Source organism: Ambystoma mexicanum, chromosome 4q, assembly GCF_040938575.1.
Source record: "Ambystoma mexicanum isolate Mex_15411 chromosome 4q, UKY_AmexF1_1, whole genome shotgun sequence".
In the NCBI taxonomy this organism is placed as follows: domain Eukaryota; kingdom Metazoa; phylum Chordata; class Amphibia; order Caudata; family Ambystomatidae; genus Ambystoma; species Ambystoma mexicanum.
In genome coordinates, this window is record NC_090928.1 from 115,976,286 (window position 1) to 115,989,755 (window position 13,470).

The 13,470-nt window shown below is 43.7% G+C and overlaps 1 protein-coding gene across 1 annotated transcript in view; it reads left to right on the forward strand.

The window, feature by feature from the left end:
* The first annotated feature begins 3,243 nt into the window (after nt 1-3,243).
* ZC2HC1B (zinc finger C2HC-type containing 1B) overlaps nt 3,244-13,470 on the forward strand; it is a 515,316-nt gene continuing 505,089 nt past the window's right edge. Inside the window, exon 1 of the mRNA XM_069609006.1 lies at nt 3,244-3,406. The gene's annotated coding sequence lies outside the window, so the exon portion shown is untranslated. The remainder of the gene's footprint in view (nt 3,407-13,470) is intronic.

A 13,470-nucleotide genomic window follows, 5' to 3' on the forward strand; every position in this document is an offset into this window, starting at 1 on the left:
ACATGAGGAAATACTGAGCATACAGGTTCTCTTTGTACTACCGATTGCTATCTCATCCGCCGCGGTTAACTGGCTCCACTTAACTCATTCTAATTTATATGACTACCGCTCCAGCATGCATGGTCTCTAGTTCCAGCCTGAGAAAAGAATTGAGCAGCGAACACCATGGCCTCGGGTACCATCTTACCCCATCTTTATTTCCGGCCCAAGCAAATAGCTAAAGGGAAAGATTACATATGTTCCTTGCAGGGGTGTTAAGCCATAAACCACTGCGTCCTGTTCGACGGCTGACCTTCTATTGGATTACTCATTATTCCTCGTCAACCCCAAGCCCGCAAAACCAGAACTTCCCATTTACCTGAAATTCATTGTGCAACTGCTAGGTTGCAAAGCCCTAATAGATGCACAAAACCCTACTACATCCAGATTTACATGAAATGCTTTTTTACGTTCCTGCATGTGCATATCTAATGAATATTATTTCTTCTTTTCCGTAAGATTTCAGGACAGGTTCCCTCTTCGCACGTGCATTGAAACCCTCGCTGTCTCCCAGTTTCTATGTACTCCAGAGCACCCCATGTGTTAATCTTGTTCATGTCACATGTGGCGGTTTTAACATTTCATATTTCTCTGCGCGTGCAAATCGAATACATATCAGTTCTAAGCAAAGCAAAAAGGAACACTAAATGTAACATATACCATCCATAATTAACTACACTGGATACATATGAAAATGCAACACCGTGTTCAGTTCGCCGTACCCCCAGTCATTAATATGACACGTGTAACATGAACCCCTCATGCACGTGGGGACCCTTCCTAACCACCCGAACAAGATTCTGATAACTTTGGCGATCCTGACATTAGACCGGAGCGGTTTCCCTACAAGCTGCATGGATAAGCATTGCAGGCCCTGTCACTTGGGAGCTGTCTTGGGCAGCGTCCTCCATTTGGGGATTAGGCCGCTCCCTCATTATTGGGCTGGCCCTTGGTGGCGGGTTCAGTAGTAGAGCAGGGAAGTGGTGGCAGGAGTGAGGGTGACCTCTGTGAAGAATCAGGAATGAGACACAGACATAGAGCTTACGTTAAGCATCCTGGGCCCCAGGGTACGGTACAGTACTTGGGGAGGTGGGCCAGGAGGGCATACCCTCTTAGGGAAGAAAACAACCAGCTGATTGTGCAGAATAAGACGAGTGGATCCAAGAGGATGCCAAGACACGAGGGAAAGTGGTGGGATGGAGGTTGCACTGGAGACCGTAGCCATCGAAGGTGGAGAAAGGGAGAGCAGGCGAACAGAGAAGGCAGAAGCCAGAACAGAGAGAAGGAACAATAAGGGATGGGGCAGAAGGATGACGGCTTCAGGTATGAAGTGCTTGCACAGTGGGCCCTATGAAAGTGGGGAGGCAACTTCCATCCCACAAAGGCAATATAAAATGCCCCACTGCCAAACTGGGCCAAGGCACTCACCCGCATGTTAATGTTGGATTTCTATTTCCTGCTCTATACTGTTGGATATAGAAACATTGTTGTACCATTTTTGGTTTCTGCTGACAAGAAATTAATGGAGTGGACTATGTGGTCGCCGGGACACCAGTGTCCTTTGGAGATGCATGTCGCTGGTTCGTCCCAAAAAAATGACCCTTGGTTTGTGGATCACAGAACTCTTGATGCAGCGACCCACGAATATTTGTGAGTCACTTTTTGTGTGATTCTGACAGCGGTACTCGGAAGGCAATTCCCTAGCATTCTCCCCTGCAGAACGTTTTGCAGTTTCAGAAGTACTCCATACATGCCAACATTGTCCATACCATTCATAAGACGCTAGTCCAGTCCTGATTTTAACTTGGCATTGTGAGACATGTAGTCCTAGTCGTCCCCATTATAAATCTAATACTACAAGTTCCAGAATGCTAACTTAAAGCCTGGACCGGACTAGCAGCTACCGAATGTTAATATGTATGATAATCATTTCATTATGGCTCACGTGGCACCATCATGGCACATTAACGAATGAGGCATCGAACACCAGTATCTGAATGGAGGGGGTCACGCTACTCACCTCGCCCCTCCCCATACACTCTGAATTTCCTAGTTCCTTGGCATATCCATATTGCAACGTATGTCCCTCGACGGAATACAGTATGTCAGGATAAATCAAGTACCCTGATAGCTGCACACCTTGACGTTTTTGAATGTAGGTGCCTCATTCTGTAAATGACCCTTTAGCAGATGGTGTGGCCAGTGTCATAAACACTGAATGATGGCACCCACTGCAACCTGTGTGGAGAGGCCACGGAGATTAATGCCACCCAAAGACATAGAAAGGTCTGGCGCGAGCCTGCAGCCTGGGGAGGGATTCAATAATTTGAATTGTCCTCGCGGGTCTTTAGAGCAGTTGCATCAGAATACGTAATGTAACGGGCCACCATATAAGGGCGGCTGAAGACATTGGGCAATTCGTTTCTTGTAACCCCTGCTGGTCTAAATTTGTAGGCACGTTTTCTCAATTCTCAGATCCTGTTCTCGGGCTTCTATTGTACCTTTTTGTAAAATGTGTCTCAGCCCCCTGAGCCTTGGGTGAAATCATTGAATTCATGTGGCTCGCTACTGATTTAATAGTTGTCAGGGGTGGACTGACCTATAGGGTACTCTGGAGATGTACCTGTAGGCCTCTGCACCTCCGAGCCTCTTTTGTTTGTTAACCAATTTGATTTCCAGATTTCCTAATAGGAGAAAGGTTGGGCTAGTTGAAAATGTTTGATATGGGGCCACTTTGAAAATTATTTTCCCAGTCCACACCTGATAGTTTGTTTGTTTCTTTTTTTAAACACTTTATTTCTAGTTTTCATTAAAGCATTAAACCATGTTACACCCAAATACTGAGCTTGAACTATAAACAGTTACATTAAAAAGTTATATGCAAGCAATATAATCATAAAATCACAATAGAAAATCCAACAACTAAAAACCAAACTCAGATTCTCTAAAGTACAATTTAACTGTGTGTTTCTTTCTGACCTCGATTCAGTGTATTGAATTCCCTGTTTCCATTATACTAATAAGCATGGTCTCTTTGTGTTCTAATTGCAAAACACAGACGTGTGCTTCATTCTGCCATTAATAAAAATGCGGTATGTGCTTTTGTGACCCACATCTTCCTTTTTCCCCACACTGCAGAGCAAGACTGTCATAATGGTCCATTGTCCGCCATTGTCCATTGTATACCGGTTCCCAAGGATACAGACTGATGTCCAAGCACACCAGTGGATAATGGATACGTGCCCATGTGTAGCTTAAGATCAATTCTCCAATGTTTCCTGAAACGTACTTTAGAGGGGAGCTTTGGGGTAAGCTCCATTTGGGGAGATGTGCCTGACCTCTGCCCTTATGAGGACATCAGAAACAGGTGAATAATTCGCGGATGTATGCCTTTTGTAATGAAGCCCATTTGCACGATTTGATACTGTAATAGAAATCATGTTGAGGGTATCTGGCTGTGTTTCACACATGGGTCTCAATTTCTCTTTCTTGCACCTTGAAGCCAATCGTGTTCATTTAACTCCATCAGATCATTTAGTTCTCAGCAACCAACAATCACGCTTGTGCCCCTATGCACCTAAGCCAAGAATTCCATCATAGCAAAATGGTGAATAATGTATCTGCACAAACATATTACCAACCCATGATGTATCTTTTATGTTTATATATGTATGGTTTTCATTATTCTCTAGGAGAATAGCACCCTTTTTAAGGGTTAAAGGTCAATGCTTCCAGTTTGTGTAACTTTGCATGATCCACTCAGCTTTTATTTGGATTACAATTGCCATAGGTCAGTTCCAGCATTGATTGGATGCATGTAGGGCCTAGTTATTGTATGCTTGGACAAGTTCGGATCAAATAGTGCGTTTTAAGAGCACACCGCCTTTCTTTATTAAAACAATCCTTATTTCTGGCGGTTTAATGTACAATTATATTTCTCTGCTATTTGAGGCTAATGTATTGGGTTGAAAGGAATATCCTTGGATCATCGGCCCCTCTCTTAGGCCCAGTCATGCCAGTGCTCTTCTCTCTTCTATACACATTTAAGGCTAATTTGTTGGGTTGAAAGGAATATCCTTGGATCATCGGCCCCTCTCCTATGCCTAGTCATGCCAGTGTTCTTCTCTCATCTATACACATTTAAGGCTAATTTGTTGGGTTGAAAGGAATATCCTTGGATTAATGGCTCCTCTCCTATACCCAGTCATGCCAGTGTTCTTCTCTCGTCTATATACATATTTTGAAATATGCAAACACTGATGTGAGCTGCACACCTTTCATTATTACGTGTTAAGCAATGTGCATCACAAGATAAAATGGGTTTGTTCACAAAATAGGATGCCATGAAGTAAACTTGTTAAAGTATACCTGACGTGTATTTTGCCTAAACCAGGGCAAGAGAATGACTATGTCAAGTGTATCGTGACGCTGACCTGTATCTTCAAGTGATGCACTGCAGAGGACCCACCAGGGCCTCCCCCAAGTTTGTCTTTGCCATTCCTGTGAGGGAAACTGGGACAAGTATTCCACAACAACATAGACTTTAATGGACAGAGTTTTAAACCTACCACAGATAATTATAATTTGCTGTGGTTTGAGAAATGCACAGGTCACCTTGCTCTGAAAGATGACCTGAGCGTTTTGGGGAAGAGGGTCAGAAAAGCAGTGCAAAAGATGCGCTGGCCAGCCAACTTGTAAACATTAGTGTGGAGAGCACACATAGTTGCTGGGAGCGCAAACCGCAAGAGCCTGTCATTGTTAAATGTGTTATAAAGAAAAAAATATATATCCCTCTGCTCTTGTTCTAAATCGCCGCAAAAGAATGTTTTTTGTGAATATTTTAAAGCACATCATGTTTGTGAACTTGGGATGTGCTTTAGAATGTGCATAAATGGCCCCTCCTTCCCGATTTGTACAAATATGCAAACGAGCTGAGAAAGGACATTTCAACGTGTGCATTTATGCATTTTCATTCCATTTAAGTTCAAAGAGTACTTTGTTTATTTCAAAATTCTCCCTATTTACTGCTTCTTCAGAGTTCTAATGATGTTTATGTGATGCTGCCTGCTTTGGTATCCCTGCTATGCTCAATGTCTTCTTAGATATATGGTCAAATACCAGCACTGTGTAAATATATTTTGAAAATGTCCTAGGAGGTTGTTTCAATTATTTGTAAATCACCAGTGACCTTCAAAGCTCTGATTTGATATCCAAGCTCTTTATCAGCTCCAAGAGCGGAGAATAGAATATTCCTTTTCCTCATATGCCAGTTTCTTTTTTCAAACTCTTCACATATTGCAAGATCTGCCTCTTTCAAAACACATATTTCAGCAGGAAAGCATGCCTTCATATCATCGCCTAGATACCCTAGGGTTTGGTGTGCTATGCTAATGAACAAATAAATAGTAGTTCGCAAAGTTTAATGCAAAGAGATGATTACGATTACCCATGATTGCCTCCACTGACGAAATGTGTGCATTCCAGTCTCCACATCTAACACAACAGGGATTACGCCATGGCCATGTTAATCCCTAATCGTTCTCATTGTTGGGTGAGACTGTCTTTGCACATTGTCAAACACCTACATTTTTTCAGACATATTATATTTCCCCTTGGTTGCTAGGAGGTCTTCAATATTGCAGCTTTTAATACGCTTTGCTTGTAATTTGTCTACGTTATTAAGAATTTTGGCACATGGATGCTTCTTGAAGAACACTTCCAGAAAGTAGGCATACCGAGCAACACATATGTGTTTGTATGCTTTTTCAGCATGTCAAATAGGTTTGTCTGTGATGAAAAGGCTCTCAGTGTACCAGAAAGCAGACATTTCAAGAATTCTGGGTCCGTCAATAAGATGGAAATAGCATAAATTAATATCATACATATGTGTAGTTCACCAGGCTGTAGGACAACTGGATTTAAAGGACACACTTTTGAATATTATTAGTTTCTGCAAAGGACATAAGAGACCCAAAGCTAATGTCACAACATATTTTGAATCTGTTTCACAAATATACTTTGTTACATTTTCTAGATATATCGAGGAAGTCAGCTGAATTGAACAATCTATTCGGTTAGCTGTTAATGATTGCTAGAACACATAGGCGAGTTATTTGCTTTGCCACTTATTGCAATATTGAATTGAAAACAGTCCAGTTTGGAACATATGTAGAATTCAAACTTGTTTTCCTAAGTTTGTTAACCATTGCAACATCACCCGTCCTGCTTTCCGACTGTGTGCTTTCAACAGTTTAAGTAACAGAATTTGTGATACTTCCAGTTTTGCACAGAAAGCATGGCAAATTTGTCCTTTGAAAGAGTTAAAATCCTTTGCATTTCTGTTAACATCAAACTCCTTAATAACTATAATATTTGGCTTTCTGGGCTTTGGGCCTTTGTTGGAGCTGGAGTATCTCATGCAGCAGTGTAGTTTCTGTAGTGAGCGATTCCGCATGCTTGTTTTGTGCAATGTTCTGGACAATGTTTCCTCTTTTTTGTGACATTTTTTTATAACAAGTCATCCCAGTTGCAGGAAGGGATCACTTTTTCTGTGGTAGATGTGATCCTCCATTATCCTTCATGTGGCTTTGAACTTCAGAAGCTAAAGAAGTCTTAAGCCAGAGAAGTTTATTACAGTCAATTGAGGAACACAAGCCATGCATAAGCTGTACCAAGGATTTGCTACAAGTTTTGGAATGTACTGTTAGACCAAGAGCAACCTGAAGTGGGAGTTCATATGTTGCATCTTAACCAATTCAATCAATTATTTATTATTATATCGACAATGCATCATAGATACAACAAACAATACATCAAAACATTGATTCATAATTTCATTCAGTAAATAACATTAACCTTATTAAATGTTACTTCATACATTTTGAATTCATCTTTGTTTAGTTATGCCTAAAAAACAGGACTAATAGCGATATAAATGCCATCATGTGGCTATACGAATGCATTGTAACCTTCACATTCTCCAGGGTATAGTATTTGCTTTTAATCATGGGTTTTGTGTTCACATCAATTTGCTCTAAGTTTTGCCAATATTCATTATAACCCAATATTCATTATAACCCAAGCTATTCAAGAGTGTTTTAATGTGACTATACCACGGCATACTCCCTCTTGAATCAATACGTCTTTCAGTGCGTCTCTATTTTACTAAGGCAGCAGTGCTCCATAATCTTACCCAATATAACAGTTGTTTCATGGATGCTAAATGGCCTGTGCTATACAAATTGACTTCTAAAAGCACCAGGATTGTTAGAGTTGTTAGTGGGAGCCCTGTGATGATTTGTCTGATCTCTATCGCATTCAATGCTTTGATATCCATGTGTCTCCCTAATTCTGCTCCATAAAGAGCAGCTTGCCGGGCTTGTAGCTGATACACCTCAATAGACACTTTCATGGCCCCATCTCCATTGACTCTTGCAAACTCTGCAATGGCCCCACTATATCGCGTTAAGTCTACCCCGGCTACTTGTTTGTGCCAGGTTCCATGTGTTGTCATCCTCATATCATGGTAATCATAGGAATTTACTTGTTCTTTCCATTCTCCATTCAATTTGATACAGAAGATAGGTTTCCTTTTCCTTGTGATTACCATTGTCTTGGAGGCCATTCTCCATGCAAAGTTTTTCAGATAAGAAGCTGCTTTTCTAGGCCTATTTGTGTCAATGAAACAAGTGCTGCATCATCAGCGCACATCAAGATGGGACATTTGTCCCCTCCAGTTGTCGGGTCATAGGTAGGTAATGAACGCAACTTGCCAATCACCTGATTAATAAAAATGCAGAACAATTTAAAGCCCATCTTATTGGTGCTTCATTTTCACTATATAGTAATTGTATAGAAGATAATAAATGTGGTGACATTTCTCACCTTCACAAATGGTCCCATAACTTCCTTTAAGGCATGCAATCAACCTTGGGTCTCGGGTCAATGAACATCGCGAAAATGTTCATTTTTTTGAGAATCACGTATTTCTCTATGAGCAAATTTAGTAAAAGACACTGGTGAATTTTGCTCACTCCACTTTGTAAGCCTGGCACTGCAGTTGGTTGATAAATCCCTTCTCTGCAATCCAGGCTCCCAGCTGGGTCATCACCACCTTTTCAAAAATCCCCTTCACAATCTCCAATGTCCAACAAGTAAATTGGATGGACGTTTTATGAGGCATTCACACATTCCTCCTTTTTATATATGGGAACGATTTCTGCACCAATCCATGATTTGGGGATCCTATTAGTTGATGTGCTGGCATTACACAGATTTGTCAAGTAGGGCACCCATGCTCTAAGCTCCAATTTAAATAGATCCATAGGGATCTTATCAGATCCGGCGGCTTTGTTTGATTTTCGTACAACAGTAGCCTTATACACCTTCTCTACTGAGAATGTTAATGGCTCGAATGTTAGAGTCCTTATTCTGAAGAGAAGAGAGTTGTTGGTTTCTTGGGCTCTCTTCACTATAAAGATGTTGGAAGTGATTTAGCCAGACATCTTCAGGATGTTACTATGCTGTATATACTTCTCCTCTGTGTTGCCAGAGCTGATCAATTGCCAACATTTGTGACTGTCTTTGCTATGAATTGCATTTAGCAAATGTCCCCAGATATGTTCACTGTAGTCTGTCTTTTTCCTTGCTAGGAAATGTTTGTATTCCCTTCTTTCTGCACCGAGTACTGCTCTATCTGAATCGTTTGCACTTTCGCACTGTGGATTACTGCATTTTTTGCTTCCTGGAAGTAGCACACCCCTTCCGTCCCCCATGTTCCCATTATACCCTGGTGACGCTGCTTGAATAGTTGGAAGTCGTTATATTATGGCAATAAAAGCAGACAGGGCACATTTAAAAAAGGAAAGTATATTTATTGAAAATGTGAGAGATCAAGAATAGGTTTAAAAGTGATAGTAACGAACAGAGAAAACAATGGCAATGCAACTTGCTAACTATGTAGAGTAGTTACTCCTGTGCAGGGAGATGGGAGAAGGTGCAACAAGATGAAGGATTATGGAAGGGATCATTAGTAAGACTCGGACACAGTGGCATTTTCTTTGTTGGTTATAGACTTTTATTTAAAAAAGAAAAAAAGGGGCTTGGGGAAATCCTACCTGTCCCTGACTCTAGGAGGGTTTCCCTGCCTCAATAAAACGAAGGAACGTCTGTGTCAGAATGTCCAAAACAAAAAGAATTCTCTGTCCTGTGTCCAAAACCTAAACGGACCCTCACACAATAAACTTAATACAACGTGAAGTTGGGAATGTCTTTTAGCTGAACACCTACAGCTTTCCAAACACAAATGTTCTAACCTGTCAAACGAAATCAATAAAGTTCCACCAGAAAAGGGGGCCTTCCTTTCCCCTGGATTTGTCTGGCTTTTCCAATGCCACATTAATATACGCCACAATCTCAAGGGGGCGGCTCTTACCTTGAGTTTCTTCCATTTCACACAGTTGTTATATCATTCCACAATTTGAAGGGATGTATGGTCCTTCCCTTCAAGGTTTTCACAATTCTGCAAGGGTAGGGAAACTCTCTTCCCCTAGATTCCACCCATTTGGGGCGCTGTTCCCCTTTTTTCAAGTTCAACACTCTTTATTGGGTGCGGGTCCCAGACTCGCTGGATGCCTCTTTAACTCTCCTATCAGGGCTTTCCTACTCCGTTACCTTGGTGTGGGTCCCAGGCCTGCTGTATGCCTGGTTTACTCTCCTATCAGGACTTCCTGAACTCATTCCTTGGGTGTGGGTCCCAGACTCGCTGTATGCCTAGTTTACTCTCCTGCCCTGACTTCCTTATTTGGCTCAGTATTTGGGTGCAGGTTCCAGATTCAGACTTCTCATCAGCAATCACTGTATCTTTCATACAGTTTGAAGAGTATTTAAATATCCTTTTCATATATTGGGTCAGCGACCCGCTTTCAGTAGTCTTTGTCTCTTTGGTCACTTTTCCTGGTATCCCAGCTCCCTTTTTGGCTTATCAGCCTCTACCATGAAGCTCCGGCATCCCAATCTCTCTCTCTGGGCTTACCGGCCTCCGTCAGCGGCTTTGGCGGCCCTCGCCTCTCACTGTTTTCACTGATGCTTGTTCGTTGGCTGGGAGAGCGTCCCTTCAGCTCTCCGGGTCCTGCTTAGCTTTCCTCCTCACTTGACAGATCCTGCTGTCCATGGCACCATCGTGGCGAACCCTCAACTGCTTGACATCCCTGGACGGCACTTCCAGCAGCTTCTTTTTTCAACACTGGAGCTTGCTCTCCTCCTTCGGTGTCCTGACTAGCATCAGGAGCTGTGTGTCTCCCTTTCTCTTCAAGTGCATTGTATTTAAACGTCCTGGCACCTGTTAACCTTTTCCAACAACTAGAACGCAGCATTTGCTTTCCGCTTCTAGTAATCTTCATCGCTCCAGTCCTCTCCCTCATCTCAGTATTATCAAGCAAAGGAACATTCATACAACAGTATGCTATACAGGAATGGGGATGGTGTAAGTGGGTGTTACTAGAGGCTAAATAATTAGGGCACAGTCTGTTTTGACCTAACGACTTTACTACGCTTCCCCAACGGTTGTCCTCCCCCATGTGGTACTCCCACCGATAGCCATCCCCAGGGTCAGAGTCAGGTAGCTTCTGCCTTTCCCTGGCCACTTGATGGAAGATTTTCCCTGGTGAAGTAGTGACAACCTTGCTAGACTCGTCACAATATGAAGAACAGGAACTACTGAGAAAAATGAGCATTGTCGAAGATGACAGTTTTGGCGTTTACTGCTGTTCTTTGCATTTTGTATTTATAGTCACCAAGGTGTACTAGGTGGAGGGTGCACATTTCAAAGGAGGATATGATAAGGGGTACGGATGTGCAAGAGAATAAGAAGGGGAGTAAAGCACGAGAGGAAGTGAAGGAGAGAGGGTGCCATCGATGATGAGCAAGAGGAAATATGAGCGAGAAATGGTGAGATTGAGAGGGTAAGAAATAAAGCAAGAGTGTGAGAGGAAGGATAAGGTGGGTAGGGTTGGTGGCAGCGGTTAAAGGGAGTGGGGGAAGGGAAGGGAGGTTGGTTAGGGGCTAGAGAGATTGGTAGTGGGGTGGTTGGTGCTAAAGAGAGTAGGGCGGGGTAGAGAGAGTGGGGGTAGCATACATGGCAACATTCTGAAGCACCTGGGGGTGGGGGGGTTGGATTTTGTCACGGAAAGCGGTAGAAATTAATGTTCCCGTAGGCTTGCATTGGGGTTAACAATATTGTAGGTGGGAGAAAGGGAAAAATAGCAATATTATTTATTGAAAAATCGGGAGTCTTCCACCTAAATCGGGGTGGGGGAGTTTGGAATGTATGGGGCACAGAGAGTGCTGGTAGGATGGTGGGTGAGGATAGAGAGACTGGGGTAGAATGGGGGTAGGGTGTGTGGGGGTAGAGACCATGGGGCTAGGGTGTGTGGGGGTAGAGAGAGTGTGGGGGTAGGCTGGGTGGAGGTAGAGCACATACGGTGGCTGAGTGGGCGTAGAGAGATTTTTGGTGTTAGTAGAGTGGTGGGGAGAGAGTGTGGTTGAGGCTAGAGTGTGTGAAGGTAGGGTGGGTGAGGCTAGCGTGTGGGGTAAGATGGGTGGATGTAGAGAGACTGGGGCCAGGGAGGGTCGATGGGGGTAGATTGAGTGGGGCTGAGTGGGTGGGAGTAAAAAGCATAGGGGTTGGGTGGGTGGGGATAGAGAGAGTGGGGCAGAGAGAGTGTCGGTAAGGTTGTTGTAGAGAGAGTGGAGGTAGGATGGGTGGGAGTAGATAAATTGTGGGTAGGGTGGATTGGTGGGGGTACAGTGTTGGGGTAGGGTGGGTGGGTGTAGGAAGCAGGGGCATATGCTGGGTGAAGGGATAGAGATAGTTGGAGTGGGTGGGGTTTGAGAGGGTTGAAATGGAGAGATTGTGGGTAAGGTGGGTGGATGAGGCTAGAGAGAGTTGGGTTGGAAGTAAAGAGTGGGGGTTGAGTTGGGCGGGTGGGGGCAGGGAGTCTGGGGGGGTAGAGTTGGTGGGGAAGAGAGTGTTGGGATAGAATGGGTGGATGGGGTGGAGAGATTGGGGGTAGTGTGGGTGGAGGTAGAGAAGGTGTGGATGGAGAGAGTGGGTAGAGACAATGAGGGTAGGGCGGGTAGGGGTACAGATAGTGGGGGTAGGATGGCTGGAGATGAGAGTGTGAGTAGAGATAGAGAGTATGAGTGGGGGTAGAGAGAGTGGGGGTAGGATGGGTGGGGATAGAGAGAGTGGGGGGTAGTATGGGTACGTGTAGAGAAGGTGGGGCTAGCTTAGGGAGGGTGAGGTAGGATTGGAAGGGTGTGGGTAGGGTGGTTGGTGTTTTGTAGTTGAGGGGGAAGGAGGGAGAGAGAATGGGGGTAGGGCGGATGGATGGGATAGTTGGTTAGGGCAAAAACATGAAGAACAAAGCAGCCTCTGGAAAAGTAGCCCAAAATAGCCCAAACAAAATCCCCCAGCACACATAATAGGGGCGGGGGTAGTTGGGTGTTTGGTAGAAAGATTGGGAGTGGGGTGGGTGGGGGTAGAGAGGGTTGAGGTGGGGTTGGAGAGCGTGGGTGGGTGGAGGTAGCGGGGAAGCCTCAGGAGGACAAAAAACAAAAATGCTTTCAAATGTAGCCCAATTAGCTACGAACTAAACCAAAATTAAATGACTACACAACTCGGAAATAAATCCTGGCACCCGACTTGCTTCTTACAAAGCTGCTGATAGGAGCAACTATTGTTAGGGAACTCTTCATTGAGTAGTACAGCCTAGGAGTTTTGAAACAATGGATTTTAGCAATGTGCCATTTTCATGCTGTGACATTGTCGGTTGCTATGCCAACCATATATTCCCAGTTCAGAACCGCCTTCCCGCTCTCTTCTGCAACAATGATTTCTGCAATTTAAATGCACCAATACCAAAAAGAGGGCAAAAATGGAGGGTAGAAACTGCTGAAAAGGGAGAGAGGATAGCAGGGTGGGAAAAACATGCAACTCCAAAATACAACCACTGAGGGGAGGGGACTGGGGCAGTAATAGGACAGTCAAATACTTGTGAGCAACTTGGTAGTACAGAGCAGCCGCTGCTAAGGGGAAAGAGAGGGGTGTAAACAGCGACAAATATAAGGAGAGGTTCTGGTGTTATTTAAATTGCTGCCATATTCAAACTGATGAACTAGTCAGAGACAAAAGAAAAATCAGGAGCAATGTTGGCCCAATACAATTATCTAAAACTGTTTTTAATTCTCCTTATACAGGCTCTATGAAGGGATGATTTTCCTCTAGGGCGCAATATATCAGAAATTGTGGTATTTCGTCAGAAACTGTTTACTCAAACGATGAACGTAAAACGCAGAGGGAGGGGCCGGGGCAACAAAGGGGTGGCAGTCTCGGGAGGATAGCTCAGCAGCAACGTGCTCACCTTCGAAGCA